This window comes from Dreissena polymorpha, chromosome 14 (assembly GCF_020536995.1).
Source record: "Dreissena polymorpha isolate Duluth1 chromosome 14, UMN_Dpol_1.0, whole genome shotgun sequence".
NCBI classification, from domain to species: domain Eukaryota; kingdom Metazoa; phylum Mollusca; class Bivalvia; order Myida; family Dreissenidae; genus Dreissena; species Dreissena polymorpha.
This window is the reverse complement of record NC_068368.1, coordinates 36,041,397-36,060,207: the sequence shown is the minus strand read 5'-3', so window position 1 is coordinate 36,060,207 and position 18,811 is coordinate 36,041,397. Positions and strand designations below refer to the sequence as shown.

The following is an 18,811-nucleotide window of genomic DNA, read 5'->3' as shown; positions in this document are numbered from 1 at the left end:
GATTTATTAATAAGTGTGCAGACATAAATATAATTAAGTGGGCGAGACACTATAGCTCGAGAATTTGACCCATTTATGCCTAGCGTCTTGAACAAAGGCATTGGCAAACAGCGAAGACTCAGATGAGACGCCGCATGATGCGGGGTCTCATCAGGATCTGCGCTGTTTGCTTAAAGGAATTTCTGTAAGAAATATTCTAAATATAGAAATAAATATACTAGACATCCCTAATTTTGGAAATAAATTGATCCAATTTATAAGGATGAGAGAGTCCACTAGGCATTAATGGGTTAAGCTTACCTACGTGATCTTCGCTACAACTAAACGTTTGATTTGTAGCTTTATGTAATGCATGTTGCAAAGCAAGAAAGTGGGTATTGTTGCAGTTTTTTTATTGAACAAATGCAGCCTGGTTATATATGTGTGAACCTTTCCTACATTTTAAATTTAAAAAGCAAGAAACCGTAGTCAACGAATGTTTTGGGTTTTTTGAATAATTTTAACGCGAAACATGCAAAATTTTAATCTCGTTCATAAATATACCGTTGAAAACCATTTTTCCACATCTATATTTTGAAATTGTTACAATGTTAGACATTTAAATAAACCATCAATACACAGACTAACAACAATATTCAAACAAGCAATTTGACCAATAAAGCATCACAGCGCAATCAAGTTTGGAACAAATAGTTAAGTCACAAAGACACGTTACGCATGCGTTGCGATGTTCTATCGGAATTATTGACACCAATCATTTCTTACGTTAGTGCGTCTAAGGACTGAACCAGACATGAAGGTTAGATAAGATTGGAGAACGCACAACTTTACAAAAAAAATCACAATAAAAACCGTATTTAAGGTTGTGATTGTTCAAATGAATGTGGTAAAACTATCGTTTATAATAACATGATTGTCGTGAGAACAAAATGTGGTTGGATAATACAAGGATGGATCCAAAATTCTGGAAACTTTTCTAAAGTAAGAGCCTACTCGATACATAGTTGCGTATGCGACATTTTAGTACTTGTAATATGTCATTACAAGCAATTAAGCTTGGATAATCCAAATTTTTATATTAAAATTAAATAAGACTATATGTATGTATAGGTTATAACTCTGTCATATGACAATAGGTGCTACCTAATTTACGGGCAAAAACTTATTTGATAACCATGTAATGTAATACAAATTTAGACTTTATTGTGTTCAAAACATTATAATTGTTTCTATACAAAAATAATGCATCCAAACAATTAAATCTTATATTTTTCTGGATGAAGCGTTTACCATCTGCCTAGCTTTTAGATCTACTTTTTTATAATTGTGTAATTATTTAGCCTCTAGAATTCAAAGAGAATTTTGGTGGATGCGGCGTGTTGATATGGTGTCCACTTAACGGCTTTGAGGTCTCGGTATTGATCCTTTAAGTGGAAGCGTTCTTTAGATCACTATTTAGAAACTCAATACTGGTCCTACCCAGGAAAGTTGAGATAACAGACGCTGTTTAATTATGTCTCAACTAAAGCTGTTGATTCTTGCATAGCCTGATTTAACAAAGGTTATCAAAATAATGTAATGTGTAAAATCAATTTTTATTGTCAAAGTTATCAATGTATAATGGTGTAGAACTGATGGACAGCATACTTGTTTTGCAATTGAAGTATTTCATACAAATAGGAGTCTCAAAAGATTTTCTTTTGTAAACTGTCTTTGCCTACTTCAAATTCTGTCGTCACAAAAAAAACAACAATTTCAAAGCAATTCATTAATCACATTCTTTAATGCACTTTGTTTGTAGCTGTAATTCAATGCAAACAAACAAAATCATATAATCCATATTTTGTATGCATTCTAATAACACATGGAACAAACATAGCTATATATCAGTAATCATATGAGCTTAATTATATGTCAGTCATTGTCTTTTAGGCTTAGCCGCTAGAACAAACATGTAAATAATGTTACTATATTCAGTAGATATCTACAAACTTATTTATGGTAATGTATGGCGCTACAAAACACTTTACATAATTTATTGAACGTAAAAAAGTAACACAATACATAAAACTTAATCACTGTCATCAACTTGCAATAATTTTACGTACATGTAATTGCAAAGTGATAATATATTTGGAAAAACTGTTGAATTAGTGAATTATGCATTATAAACCATTCAGAAAATGTATGAAAAATAAGTATAATACATAGTATGCAGTTTGTTCAACACACTATCGTAAATTTGTATTACCTTTAAAATAATAAACATTGCTGCTTTTGTACCAGTGTATTATACATTTATTTAGGATCAACAAGTAACAGGCAAATTGTTTATTTCACAATAAACAGAAATCATATTAATAAATTAATTAAACAAGCTTGTTGTTTGAACATCTTATCTTTATACATGCCATTCCAAAGCTGATTTTGTTTACAGACAGACACATATAAGCTCTCTAACAATCTATGCAAGTTCACATAAGTTTACATATGTTCCATCGAAGTAAACCAACAAAACCAATAAATAAGATCTCCATGGGCTGATATCTTTTTCATTGGAAACTTTGATAGTTTAGGAATTCCTTCTTTGTTTATTTATGGAAGCCAAATTGGTCGGATTTGCTCAACAGTCTCAGAATGGCTTGTGTGATGTCCAGTACTATGCAGAGCAGCTTTTAAAAAAGGACAACAAACACAAATCTTAAAATTTGATAAATGATGCAGAAGTTAAGTTAATGTCCTGTTTGTTTGTTTATAAAGATTTTAAAGATTTAAAGATTTTGGCACGAACGGTACGAAAGTCCAACAGTATTTAATTTAGCGGTTTAAGGTCGAATCTTTATAAAGTGATATGTGACCTAACAGCAAATCGACAAGGTGCGAGCAGGCGAAGTGTAAAACAGTGAATATAAGCTAAATTACTTAAACGTGTTTCTGATGGATTTAAACCACAACTTACTACAATATCGCTCATAATCACATGTTAACTGCTTCTTAGAGCGAATGGAGTTTGGGTCACAAAATCTGACATATAAACAGAAGGGAGGCGCATTTGCAAATCCGCAAGAAGAGCGACACCGCGAGAATACAGATGCCGACTTCAATGTTTTTTTCCAGATTATTTTTTAAGCAAGCATTTATGAGAATAATAATAAAAATAAGATCTCGAATATATATGGAAGCAAATAAATTCAAAATAAACCGGTATTCATGCTATACATTTTAGCCGGGTTATATTTACCAAAATTGTGTTTGCAAAAAGCTGTCGCGATTTGTGGTAAACCTGGTCTGGGATTATGACTTATTCACTTAAGACCGGAAAACAGAAAACATGAAGCCAATCAAATTAGAGCAAAAAGTCGTAATTTGGCGGTGAAAAATCTATACTGCGAGAGGACAGAGAACATTGCGCTTCGGAAAAATGACTTTCCTCGCGTATTTCGTCTTGAGGTATGCATATACGGGTGATATAGCATTTGTTGGAGTGCCTATGTAGCTAATTTGCCCATGATTTGCATCGCGAAAATATATGACGCGGGCAGACAATTTCGAGTCTAGGTAAGTTAAAGACTACGCATATATGTTTGTCTGAAATGTGATACAAATAGTGGTCAACGCACGCCGTTGCGCGGCGGGCTTTTGACCGTATTAAATGTGTGATACAAGTATTCATGTCTTAATACAAATAAAAACAGCATTTATGTTTTTCAAATTACGAAATGAAGTAATTGACCTGCGTGCATTGATATGGAGGTTGACTATATATGTTTGAAATAATTAGACATATACATAGAGTGAAGAGTGGAAAGATACGCGATAGTTAAAGAGATATACCATTCATCAATTGGTATACATATGAAAGTAGACAAAACAAATGAGTCGCGTTCTGAGAAAACTGGGCATAATGCATGAGCGTAAAGTGTCATCCCAGATTAGCCTGTGCAGTCCGCACAGGCTTATCAGGGACGACACTTTCCGCCTAAACTTGATTTTTTTGGTAAGGTGGGACTTCCTTGAAACTAAAAATACCATGGAAGCGGTAAGTGTCGTCCCTGATTAGCCTGTTATGCAGATAACATTATAATAACTAAAATATCTAGATATGTAGAACACTGAACAACACATGTACGATAGGAAATAAGAACAATGTCAGTAAATTGATGACATTCATTTATTGAAAAAGCCATTATGTTACTATGAGAAAACAAAACTGAGTATTTGTCATTTAAAACATGATTTTATGTAATGTATTTATGGACCGTGTGACATGCTATAGTTATACGTTTCAGATATTATATTTTTATGCATAATATATACAATAAAGGAGAGTTCGGAAATGAACACATTCTATGCAAAATATTAATGGAAATTTGCAAAAAAAGCATTGTACAATATTCATTAGATTCATAGACGCGAACAAAGTGCAGAATAAAAATGAGACGTTTCGTGTGAAACGGGGGTTCAATGGATGTACGTACAGTGTCGTCCCAGATTAGCCTGTTCAGTCCACACAGGCTAATCATGGACGACAATTTGCGCTTTTATGGTATTTTTCGTTTACATAAAGTCTCTTCGTAGCAAATATCTAGTTTAAACGGAAAGAGTCGTCACTGATTAGCCTGTGCGGACTACACAGAATAATATGGGACGACACTTTACGTACGTGCATTAAACCCCTTGTTCACCAAGCACGGTCCAAATTATGATACGCTGTACATATTCATGTTACTTTACTGAAAATTACCAGTTTGGGTCGAAATTATATAGGCTAAATCAAAATTAAAAGAACAAACCAACAACCCTGGTTAATAAGTTGAAGGTGGTGCTTAAAGGACCATGCACGCGCCATTTAAAATAAGTATATTTTTATTTATTTTTTTAGAATTGTATGTGCGGCAAATCCTTTGAACATATTTGTTGTGGTCTCTAATGTACTGCTCTCGTTCGCCTTAATATTTATACTAATTAATTTAGCATAAACATTTAAACATACCTTTGCTCTCGTGATTAATGGTTACGTGTGACATTAACAATTTAATATGACAATCGATTTCCTAACAAATGTGTTAATATATCCTTTTACTAAATTTCTCTAGAGACAAATGATGCTTAATTTGGCAGTTTTTGATTCGCGGAATAAATAATTCAAAGCCATCGCTTAATTGTGCAGTGGAGAATCGCGTTTTATCTACGAGTCATTTCCTTGATGGTTTCAAGCAACTGAAAATCATTCTAAGAGCATGACGCAAGATACATGCTCATAGCCATGCCATTTTGGCTTTAGGTAAAAAATGTCGTATTGCATTAAATGTACGTCTGAAAGTATGAAAAAAGCATTGCAATTACTCGATTGTTGTGCTATAACTGCAATAAATAATAAATAAATAATAAATAAATAAATAAATAAATAAATAAATAAATAAATAAATAAATAAATAAATAAATAAATAAATAAATAAGTAAATAAATAAATAATTCAAACAAGAGTGTCATGATATTAGTGTTTACAAATCACTAAAGGTTTACTGCTTAACAGTTAACACGATAATTTAATACACCGATTTATTTGAAATTAGGGTAAAGTCTCAAATAACAACAACAATAACATTTATTTCGGCAATTAAGCTACAAATAAGCTTCTAGCCTACAATTAGATAAAGCAAATGGTAATTCTTCAGGTAAAGATTGCTGTGATTGTTAGTTGAATACAGAGGAAGAAAGATATTAGTATTACAGGTCAAAGATCGTGAATGTAATGTTAGTGATTGATGGTCATTAAATATTTATTTGTTAACATAAACATAATATACCGAAATCGCTTTTTGGTATATTGAGAAAACTATTTAGAATATATAAATATTACAATAAATATAATGCGCACGAACAATTCCATTATTTTATTACAGAGAAAGTACGTTTTATAATGTTGCTAGAATATTTTACATTTACAAGCTCGTGTTTTAAAAACGTTATTTAAAGTTGTTTCTGCATATGGTAAATTGTTTAAGCTAAAATACAATTTTGAATAAACTTGCGCCATATTATCTCAAATGTTAAGCCCTATACAAATTATATTTACTTGGAAAAATATTGCTTTTATGAATAGTTTTGTATCTGCGATTGTAGTCAAGTCACGTACACAATAAGAGAACCTGTTTACACAAATTGATGATATTTGAACGTACGCTGGGTTATGAATAATAAATACAATAAGTTAAAACAATACCATGCCAATTATTATGCAATTCATTACAAATGTTCTTGGTAATAGAGGTTTACATGCTTTTCACGAGGATAAAACAACCATTATGTTAATTTGTTAATTGCTTTTGTTGTCTATGGAAAATGTCAATAAATTCAAAAAAAAAATAATGGAATGTATTAATTGATTTTTATTGACCAATGAACTATCATATGAACGCATCAGAACTTTAAATCATTGATGAATGGTCAATTAATTATCATGAATTAAGGACCGATAAATAAATAAATAAATTGATACATCAATTAATCAATAAATTAATAAATACATTAATAATAAATGAATAAATAAATAAATAAATAAATAAAAATAAATAAGTAAAAAATAAATAAAAATAAATAAATAAATAAATAAATAAATAAATAAATAAATAAATACATACATACATACATACATACATACATACATACATACATACATACATACATACATACATACATACATACATACATACATACATACATACATACATACATACATACATACATCATACATACATACATACATACATACATACTACATACATACATACATACATACATACATACATACATACATACATACATACATACATACATACATACATACATACATACATCATACATACATACATACATACATACATACATACATACATACATACATACATACATACATACATACATACATACATACATACATACATACATACATACATACATACATACATACATACATACATACATACATACATACATACATACATACATACATACATACATACATACATACATACATACATACATACATACATACATACATACATACATACATACATACATACATACATACATACATACATACATACATACATACATACATACATACATACATACATACATACATACATACATACATACATACATACATACATACATACATACATACATACATACATACATACATACATACATACATACATACATACATACATACATACATACATACATACATACATACATACATACATACATACATACATACATACATACATACATACATACATACATACATACATACATACATACATACATACATACATACATACATACATACATACATACATACATACATACATACATACATACATACATACATACATACATACATACATACATACATACATACATACATACATACATACATACATACATACATACATACATACATACATACATACATACATACATACATACATACATACATACATACATACATACATACATACATACATACATACATACATACATACATACATACATACATACATACATACATACATACATACATACATACATACATACATACATACATACATACATACATACATACATACATACATACATACATACATACATACATACATACATACATACATACATACATACATACATACATACATACATACATACATACATACATACATACATACATACATACATACATACATACATACATACATACATACATACATACATACATACATACATACATACATACATACATACATACATACTACATACATACATACATACATACATACATACATACATACATACATAACATACATACATACATACTACATACATACATACATACATACATACATACATACATACATACATACATACATACATACATACATACATACATACATACATACATACATACATACATACATACATACTACATACATACATACATACATACATACATACATACATACATACATACATACATACATACATACATACATACATACATACATACATACATCATACATACATACTAACATACATACATACATACATACATACATACATACATACATACATACATACATCTAACATACATACATACATACATACATAACATACATACATACATACATACATACATACATACATACATACATACATACATACATACATACATACATACATACATACATACATACATACATACATACATACATACATACATACATACATACATACATACATACATACATACATACATACATACATACATACATACATACATACATACATACATAAATAATAAATAAATAAATAAATAAATAAATAAATAAATAAATACATAAATAAATAAATAAACATTTGATAGGATATTGCATATGTTATTATGTGCTTCAAATATGCCATCAAGTTGTAAAATGGTCCTCTCTTCGAATCACAGTTGTTTGGTAAAAAAGTAGTTTTTGTTGTACACTACTAAGTTTATTTTCGCTATGTTGCGTGCGTAATTTGAAAATAGTAAATCCTGGATTCTCTAAATCAAATAAAAAAAACTCGCATATAAAACAATTTAAATTGCTTACTGATTTAAAAAAATGGAATTCATACATTTTAAATGTGTTATTGGGCAGCATATACATTCTGTCAGCTATGCACTATTCTATCAAATGTTATTCATTTGTATAGTTTTGTTGACATTGCAAAAATGCTTTGGATCGACATTGGGACCACATTTCGCTAAAATGAGCTATAGACTATGGAAGGGAATATCCGCCAGTCCATGCATGATGTTAAATGACATTCTCATTTTAACTACTGTCATACGCTTTCTGATACATGGTCTTTGCATTTTGCCTTACATTTGCTATGCAAAAATTTCATCTTAATGTCGCATGTTGATAAGTTTATAATTACTTCATATATATATCTTTACTTCGTGTGTGTTATTGACAACTGCAGTTGAACTTTTGTAATTTTTATGAATGCTTATTCTTTCGGCGTTCTTTGTTTAACTATGTGCATTTGACTATGTTGCTACTAAATTTAACAAGCTGTTTATATCTTTTGTGGATCTATATTACTTTTTAAGTCGATTGCTAGTGCGCCTTTGATTAAGAATTAGTCTTCGGTTTTGCATACACCGCCATTATAAATAGTTCACAATCCGAAATGGGAACCAGTATAAAAAATCTAATTCCAGCGCAAATTGCAGCGTAAATTACTATTGCCGGGAGATCACTCTTAACATCAAAATCAAAATCTCCGGTATCAACCGTGATACATCGACTATGTCTGGAATCCTTCATAAAAAGCGGTGATAGAGTAAAAAACTTGCCCGTCGACATAATGCCTACTGTTTTGCTTGGATTCCCACTATCGACACCTAATTGCTGTTTTTTTTGTAAACGCTTTGAGAAAAATGATGCAAAGCTTTGAGAAAAATGATGCCCAGGTAAGTTCTACTTTTTTTGTGATTTATTTACGCTATTACAGGAACTTAAAAGCTTAACGTGTCTCTGTTGTAACTAGCTAAAGAAACTTCAGCGTACAGTTTATTTAGTATTGGCAGACAGACAGACAGGCAAAAAACAATACAACCCCGATCATTCGATCCTGGGCCATAAAAATGAGGTACTATGCCACATGTTTAAATTTGAACAAGTGCATAAAGTGAATTAATCAGTCAAGTATTGTTTCTTTGTCCCTTTAACATGAACGAAAGACATTGAAGAGATGAGTAGATTATATATATATATATATATATATATATATATATATATATATATATATATATATATATATATATATATATATATATATATATATATATATATATATATATATATACATGTTCTTGCGTAAGTGTGAATGCCATCAAAAATCTATATGCCTGCTGTGTTATTGCAGGTCCGGCTGTGTCCTATGTTGCTTGCCAAGGTTCTGAACATGCGTTAGGACGATGAAGATCTTCTAAAATGTTAAACCCAGGCCCTGGTGTCGTTTAGGGGGCTCCATCCAGCAATCACTCCAATGATGGATTCAGGACACCCTTTATGACCAAGGGGAGTGCATATCTTGTATATGTGTTTGTTTTTATAGTTTATGAGGTTTTGACATGACAATACAGCATTGAGTGAGGATCACCTAAGTAAGCATTCAATATACCACTGCAATAATCAGAACATCCGCATCCAGCTATTCTTGTGAAAACAATAATGTTAAAATGCATCTATAGACTAGCCCTTAATCATTACACGAACGATTCCTCTACTATTAGTGCATCTGATTTTAAATTTTCTTGTAGTTTTTTGGTTTATTTTCACTTTAATAGTATATTCTACCACATTTCAAACAAAATATAAACAATATATACCAGCTTGTTATCTTTGAGATTTTGATCACAAAAAATGTCTAAAGGAGAAATTTACTTCAGAAGCTCATGCAAAAATGGGTCTTAGGACATATCAGCGCGGTGCTGCAGATATGCCTCTGCCATCCGTACACTCTGATAAGGAGTCATAATGTCCCCTTATGAGACCACGAAACCTTACGTGACTTTATGGCAGACAGGTAGGCAGATGCACAGGCTGGTCTGCAGTTTTTCAGGTCGCATATGTTGAAGTTATATTCTAATATCCATTCGCACGACAAGGCTCATAAACAATAATGTTCAACATTGTAGGACCTGAGTCTTGCTCAAAACGAAGTGATGGCAGTGAAGTGACCGACACCATATGGGTCTCTTTCTCATCAGATTTACCGCATCATGACTAATCACGGGTTTGGTGGAAAAGACATCTCGTCTGCTTTTAAATTATTGCTCGATTAGAACAACCAAAAGACATAATAAATAACATCATTATGTACTATTATTATTTCCTAAATGTATATACTAAAAATCATGTAAAAATATGAATGAACATTTATTAGAAAACTATTGTGAATGATTCAAGCAATTTGAAAAATGATTTTAAAATGATTTTTTTAGATTATACAAGATTTTTTACACTTGAGGTAATGATTTTGTAAAAAACAACAACAACAACAACAACCTTTTCTTAGATATAACTTACATAATTGTTGATATTTACCTGGTGGAATATGTTTTTATGCCCCCGGTAGGGTGGCAAGGTAGGTGAAGCTCAAGGTCATCCTTCAAGGTCAAATTTCAAATATATGGCGTCTGTCTGTCCGTCCGAAAACTTTAACATTGACCATAACTTTTTCAATATTGAAGATAGCAACTTGATATTTGACGCTGCACATTTTGAGTGGTGAAAGGTGAAGGTCAAGGTAAGCCTTCAAGGCCAAAGGTCAAATTTTACAATATTGCAGATTTCAACTTGCATGTGTATTTCATGGAGCTGCATATTTTGAGTGGTGAAAGGTCAAGGTCAAATTTTGTAATATTGAAGATAGCAGCTGATTTGTGGCATGCATGCGTATCTTATGGAGCTGCACATTATGAGTGATGAAAGGTCAAAGTCAAGGTCATCCATCAAGGTCAAGGTCAAAGGTCAAAATTTTGCAATATAGAAGATAGCAACTTGATATTTGGCATGCGTGTGTATCTCATGGAGCTGCACATTTTGAGTGATAAAAAGTCAAGGTCATCCTTCAAGGTCAAGGTCAAATTTGCAATATAGAACATAGCAACTCGATATTTTGCATGCATGCGTATCTCACGGAGCTGCACATTTTGAGTGGTGAAAGGTCAATGTCATCCTTCAAGGTCAAGGTCAAATTTTGCAATATTTAAGATAGCAACTCCATATTTGGCATGCATGCGTTTCTCATGGAGCTGCACATTTTGAGTGGTGAAAGGTCTAGGTCATCCTTCAAGGTCAAATATATGGCTTCAAAGCGACGCAGTAGGGGGAATTGTGTTTCACTAACACAGCTCTTGTTTGTTATAAAAAGCTTTTGTTCAGCCAGAAATGTCTTAGATAAAATAATATTTTTATTTAATTTTCACACTGTATAAAGGGTGTTTCAGCAGATAACCAGAAATCAGACTGCATGTCACCGGTTGTTACATCAGTATGAGTTACTGTTTATTTTGTATGTACCAATCTATTTTGAAGGAGTCGAAGAGGTACTGTAATTTTCTATCTTGATTACTAAAAAACGTTCATTTTAAGAAAGAGCTTTATACGACAGTGCCTCTTCAAAAGTCAACATTTTGTTTCCATGATAGGTTGTGTTTTGAAATAGCATTTAAAATACTTGTTCCTTTTAAAAGATGCAAATGGGAATGTTGTTTATTGTAGTTGTTGTTGAAATCAATATGAATTGCTGTGAATAGAATAGTGAGAACTGTATGTGCTTCTTTAGTATGTATTGTTTATAATAAATACCAGTTTAATTTATCATATAGTGTGAATAGCCTTTTAAAGTTTACAAGAAATGCCTATTGTGTTGTTGTTTTGGAAAGATGATTGCATCTTGTTGTAAATAATGAATAAATCTTTTTTATTTGAACAATTATGAGATTTTCAATAAATTGCAAACCACTATTACTGCTCTTCATGGGATATATTTTTAATAGTGCATTGCTTTAACATTTGAGTCTGGCTCTGGGAAAATTGGACTCAATGCATGTGCTCAAAATGTTTTCTCAGATTAGCCTGTACCGTCAGCAAAGGCTTATCAGGGACAACACTTTCCGCCAGAGACTTTTTTTTATCGAACAATTCCATTTAGGTTAAATGTCATCGCTGTTTTGCCCTAATTAACACTTGACGCACATGCATTAAGACCCATTTTCCCAGACCTTGGCTCAATTATGTTGTTGCTGTGTGTCTTGTAATGACTGTGTATGAACCATCCGTGATGAAATAGCGTGTCAACATAATCTAAATACTGATTTTTTTTTTAAATTTTATTAGGAAATATATGTATTACATGGCATACTGGTTAAATAAATATAAGGATGAAACACACATTAAATAAACATCATCTGAAAACAAAATGATCACTCTGGTCCTGTTGCTAGTGTATCCTACACAAATACTTCATCATGGTTTTATAATTTGTGTAAAATAAATGCATAAAATCACAAAGAAATTAATACCCATCTTTTTTGTTTGCCAAACTTTTTTTACACATGTTAACTTCTTTCATGTAAAAGAAGTAATATATATGGAAAACATTTTTGGAAGCAAATTATATTGTTGCTTGTGTTCACCTTTTACTTATAAAAGACATAGAATAAGTGTGGAAAAGCACATAACCTCATTAAATGCTAGAATTCAGGGCCCTGTCTTAACAAAGATCTTATGTCACTTTTTGGTTATACCTGAATATTCAGCCTACAATGAATAGGCATTTAGAATCTGTATGATCCTGAAATTAAGGGCATGTAAATATTGAAAGGAAATAAATACAATTGACCCTTGCTCTGGGAAAATGGGGTTTAATGCATGTTCCTAAGGTGTTGTCGCAGATTAACTTGTACGGTCCGCACATGCAAATCAGGGAAGACACTTTCTGGTTTTATGAGATTTTTCGTTCAAAGAAAGTATTTTGAAAAAGAAAATCCAGTCTGAGCCGAAAGTGTTGTCCCAGATAAGCATGTGTGGACTACATAAGCTAATTTGGGACGACATTTCACACACATGCATAAAGCCAATTTCTCCAGAACGCGACTCAATTTGATTGAATACATGTACCAGGTCTACTTAACCTAGGCTGTTCACTGCAAACAAATTATAACCAATGTCTAAATGTCAGCAAAACAAAATAGAAAGGCGAGACATTTTTACTAAAAAACTACACCATTGAAATCTAGCAAGAACATATCTGCTTACCAATCTACAATATGTATGAAAAAGATGCTTGTAAAATCTACAAGATAAGTAAAATAATGTGAATAAATCAATTTCTCTAATATTATGTTGAGCTTAAGCATGCCAAATGATCAAATGGCAAACAACAAATTGCTGCATGATTAAATAAACAGTTCATTATGTTCTAGCAGAATATTTCTTATTAAGATTGGCCTTATTGTTTTCTAAATCTTAATAAAATACCACTTTAGATATTGGATACCGAGTAGCCATAATTCTTAGCAATAAAACACATAACACACTATTATCATTATCAGAACATTTAGACTGGTCCCTGAAGCTTTTTTAAGCTGCTTGTAGCTCCAGTTAATCTGATTCACCTTTGTGCTCGTGTCTCTCCCTGGTGACGTCTAGCTCCTTCAACAGGTGGTCATTAGTTGTAACCAGGAACCTGCATTTACAGTAGGGACGTGAATGCAACACATTTGTCTTGTTAAGGTTGAAATCATTTAATATTTAGCTTGATTTATGCAAGAGCTTAGGCCTTATTAAGAAACGATAAGTATATGCAATTGTATAACTGATAACTTATTATAGTTATTTACCTGGGATTTTACAGGCAAAAAAACATTTTAATTCTATAACTGATACCACCAGAGTTACCGGTATAACCTGTGCAGTTTGAACCTGACTCAACTTTATACATATGTTAATTTGTATACAGTACTTATAAGTGCCGTGTTGTGGAATCTGATTTTCTGTATTGCAGCGATGTCTTTGCCTAATTGGAAAAAGGACGGGTACACTTGGGAATTATTTGTTTTAATTCAAAAGTGTTTGAAATATCCTAAACTATGGAACTAATTCCATAAACCTTTTTAGAGTTAGCTGCTAAAAGCATTTTTCCTAATCATTAATTATGTAGGGAGTTTCAAGTGCAAATTAAAAGTACAGGAAGGTCTTGTAAACAATAATTAGGAAGTATCCAATAATAAATGACTTCTTTAAGTTTGCACAGTAAAATAAGATGTATATGCATGTATATTATGAAACAATAGAAATCTTTACACTAAAAAAGAATTAGTGTGGTAAAGACTGTAGTTCCAAAATATATAGCACAGGCCTCTTTAGTGATGCCTACCTGATTACACCTCGGTGTAATGGTCCAGTGCTGACACTGCCACAGTTCCTGTATTTGCATGTCCATGCCTCCTTCTTTAACTGTTGGGTGCAAACATTGCCTTTGCAGCACTAGTGCTACTGACGGAGGTTACTGGTGCAGGTGCTGGTATTGTGTACTCCTGTCACATGTGTTGACATTCAATTAATCTGCTGCCTGCCTTAAAAGAGCAGCTGCTCTTTGCTGTTGGCTCGTATCTGCAAATGTATTCATGTACATTTTTTTTATTTATAAAAACAAGTCACCATTATGTAGTATAATCATAGATTCGAGAGATAATAACTGTTACGTAGTCAGATATTATTCTTGCTGATGTAAGTTTCTATACATTTTTCACAGAAATATGATCTTATCTGCTTTGATCATCTAAGTACCATCTTTATGGGAAATCTTCCCCCCCCCCCCATTATCCTACATGTACTAACATCTTGTTGTGTTTGTTTGTATGGTGTTTTGCCCGTGTATTTAACTTTCATTAAGGCAAAGATTCTCTTAATTATGCTTCCTGGGTTTCACCAGTACTAGGCTAGGGCTCTGCAGTCTGGCCAGAGGAAACTCCCATGAAAAGAATCAGCACCACACGTGAGGATCGAACCCAGGGCCACTGAGTTACAAACCGTAAACATTAACTGGGTCACTGAGCTACACATTATAGATGCAAAGAAAAATAAGATCGATCTACCATTTAAGTCTATACAATAAAAATCTTCATTAAATGTGTCTGTTTGAAGACACCTATTAGGTAACTTATCAACACATACTGTGATCAACTCAAACCCATTTTGGTCAACTTATACCTGTTTTTGGTCAACTGGTAACTATCCAAAGTCATCTCGTACCCAATGTACAGAAACAGGTGTAAGATTGTCAACATATATTGATAATAGTATAAAACAGTATCCGAAATATAAACATTTGAAATGAAAAAGAGAAACCATTTAATTCCAGAAAACATAATTATTTTTGTTCGTAAATGAGGTAACTGTGCATACTTATTTTCTCACAATGCTTTCATTTTAATTAGCTCTTTGAATGAATTTCCATGCCGTATTGGGGATAAACTAGTAATTTAAAAAAAAAAGAATCACTTGAATAAGATACAATTTTACCAACCTAGGTATCAACCGATGTGATTAGATAAATGACAGTGTTACGAGGATATGCGATGGTAACAGAATGAAATTAATAGCTAAATTCAAACAAGCCAACAGTTAGACGTTTTGATCATCATAAACCACTTTCGTTACAACAATACTATGGGACGCTTGATGTGTTTACCACAGGTGGTTAGCGTGTGGCTATGATATTAATTAGTGAAAACATCATTTTGAATGATAAATAATCATATTATAACGAAAAATTAACTTTTCTGAAAAAAAAATTCACTATCAAATATATATATAACAAGGTATGCAACTCAAAATCAGCCCAAAACGGGGTGCATCGCTTTGAACAGCCATATCTTCATCAATTGTGCAGCGATTTTCACGATCTCGGTCTTATTCAACGCAGAAATGAATTTTCTTTCTGGAAATGTATATGTCTTGCAATATTTTTACAAACGCTGGGTCAACTTTTAAGAAATAACACGATACACAACACGCATGACCCAGTTGACAGTGATCATGCATTCTTTATGAATGAAATCTCCAGTTGTAAAGACACACCTCCGCATTGCACCAATGAAATCACTCGTATGTTTTAAAATGTCAGTTAGTTGAAATGTATGTAAACAAAGGTTTCAAACGGCGCTGGACAGTTAGTCTTGATTCAGAATGTAACGACAAGAACGGTAATAATGTTTTTTCATACGTTTTATTGAATTATGGTATCGAGCTACATGAACTTTGTAGGGAAGTTGCCCTTTACTCCGTGAAGATTTCAGTCTTAAAGACAGCATGATCACTTTTTCAGAAAAGTTAATTTTTCGTTATAATATGATTATTTATCATTTAAAATGATGTTTTTACTAATTAATATCATTGCCACACGCTACCCACCTGTGGTGTTTACAAATGAAAAGAAGATTACGTCCATTAACTTCAAATAGACCTTAATCACAAACCAAATAACAACTCAACGTTCGAAATGGGAATGACAATCGTATGCAATTTACCTAATAAACAAGTACACTAAACAAGTAACCTTTACCTAAATAAGAACAGTGAAAAATACGTTCAAAATGACGCGGTAGAGTAATTTATCTGGTAGATATATAATACAACGCCGTTCTAAATATTAACCTTTTACGAAAACGACCGACAACTCTGGTTCTTCGTCGTGTATGAATTCAGTATTATTAATGCATTCGTCTTAATGCATTCGGTATTCGGCTTACTTCATGTAAGCGGCTGCCTTGTGCTTATTCATTTCGCTTAGTAGAACTTACCAAATATGCCATTTTCTAGCAATACTAAGTATTGAAATGATAATATTTCAGCAACAAGAAGATAGCGACATGAGCAATTTAACAGAAACGATTCATTTGTCATTTACTCGCAAGAATACGTGATTTGCATACATCGAGTAAACATAAAACGAAGCATGCAAGTAATGTTACAATAACTGATAGAAATCAAAGCACTGAAAGTACTGGTTTGACGATGCTTTTGAAGAAGATGGATATATAGAGGATATTTGTTAGATTCGGCGGAATATTGATTTTTCCAGAAAAACAGCGAAAAAAATCGATATTTTCACTGTTATTTTTCACTGTTTAAAACAGTGAAATACCAGCTTATTTCACTGATATTTCTGTATAAATCACCGGAAAGCATAAAATAAATAAGCATCCATTTTAGTTAATCTACATCACCGCAATTGTGTAATTTGTATTGCTTGTCATTTATCCGCAGGTCAATAGTTTATGGTTGTGGTGCAATCGTTTTCGTACTTGGACACTGCATTCCCTTCAATGAGATTTATTTACTTAAATATCTCATATTTGAACTTACAATTGTTTTGGGAGTAATGGTCCAGACAACTGGATAAAACAGCAACAATATGCTAACCCATTATTTTTCGAGGAACATAATTGAGAATTCCTGTGCAGGCCCCCAATCACAGTATGTTGGGGTATAATAATAGTCAAATTTTGTTTTTCTTCTCAAAAGATTATCGTAGATTATAAGTTGAGGAATATATCATCCAAGACTACAACTTTTAGAAAGCCATTTTTTCATTTATTTTTATTGATAAGCAAGGTTTTGTAACAATCTATGCTATACATAGATAGCTTTAACAGCAAAATGTGGCTCACCTGAAACTGATTGTTTCCTAGTGGTGTTAACTAATTTTTCATGAAGATCTAGAAAAAAGGCATTGTGAGTATGAACAAATTATTTGCGTCTATCCGGTCTAGTTGAGCCTTGTTACCGAGTTCCTTACTTTTATTTATTTGAACATTCTGATCAACTGCCATGAAGATCAGGTAAAAAATGTAAGTGTTAACATAGATTTTAATGATTTTAGTTATCGATCAAATGCTTGGAAGCACATGACCCACTTTGGAACGTGACCTGTGAATCACTGAGACTAGACCTTGTGACCTAAATGTTGAATATTCTACTTTCAAGCTTGACTTTGAAATAATTTAAAATAATGTTCTAACCAATTTACAAGTGGATCAGAGACAGAATGTGACCACTAAAGTATTAACAGACCTTTTCTTATATTTGATCTAGTGCCCTAATTGTTGATAGAATATGAAACCCAAAATGACATAGAAGTGACTAGTTTAATAAGAATCTGGCAAAGAGGCGACACCCAAATTTAAACATTATAA

General features: G+C 31.9%; 1 protein-coding gene across 1 annotated transcript in view; it reads left to right on the top strand.

Moving 5' to 3' along the window:
* The first annotated feature begins 788 nt into the window (after positions 1-788).
* The window catches only part of LOC127857097 (potassium voltage-gated channel subfamily KQT member 1-like), a 167,908-nt gene continuing 149,885 nt past the window's right edge, over positions 789-18,811 (top strand). Inside the window, exon 1 of the mRNA XM_052393460.1 lies at positions 789-981. The gene's annotated coding sequence lies outside the window, so the exon portion shown is untranslated. The remainder of the gene's footprint in view (positions 982-18,811) is intronic.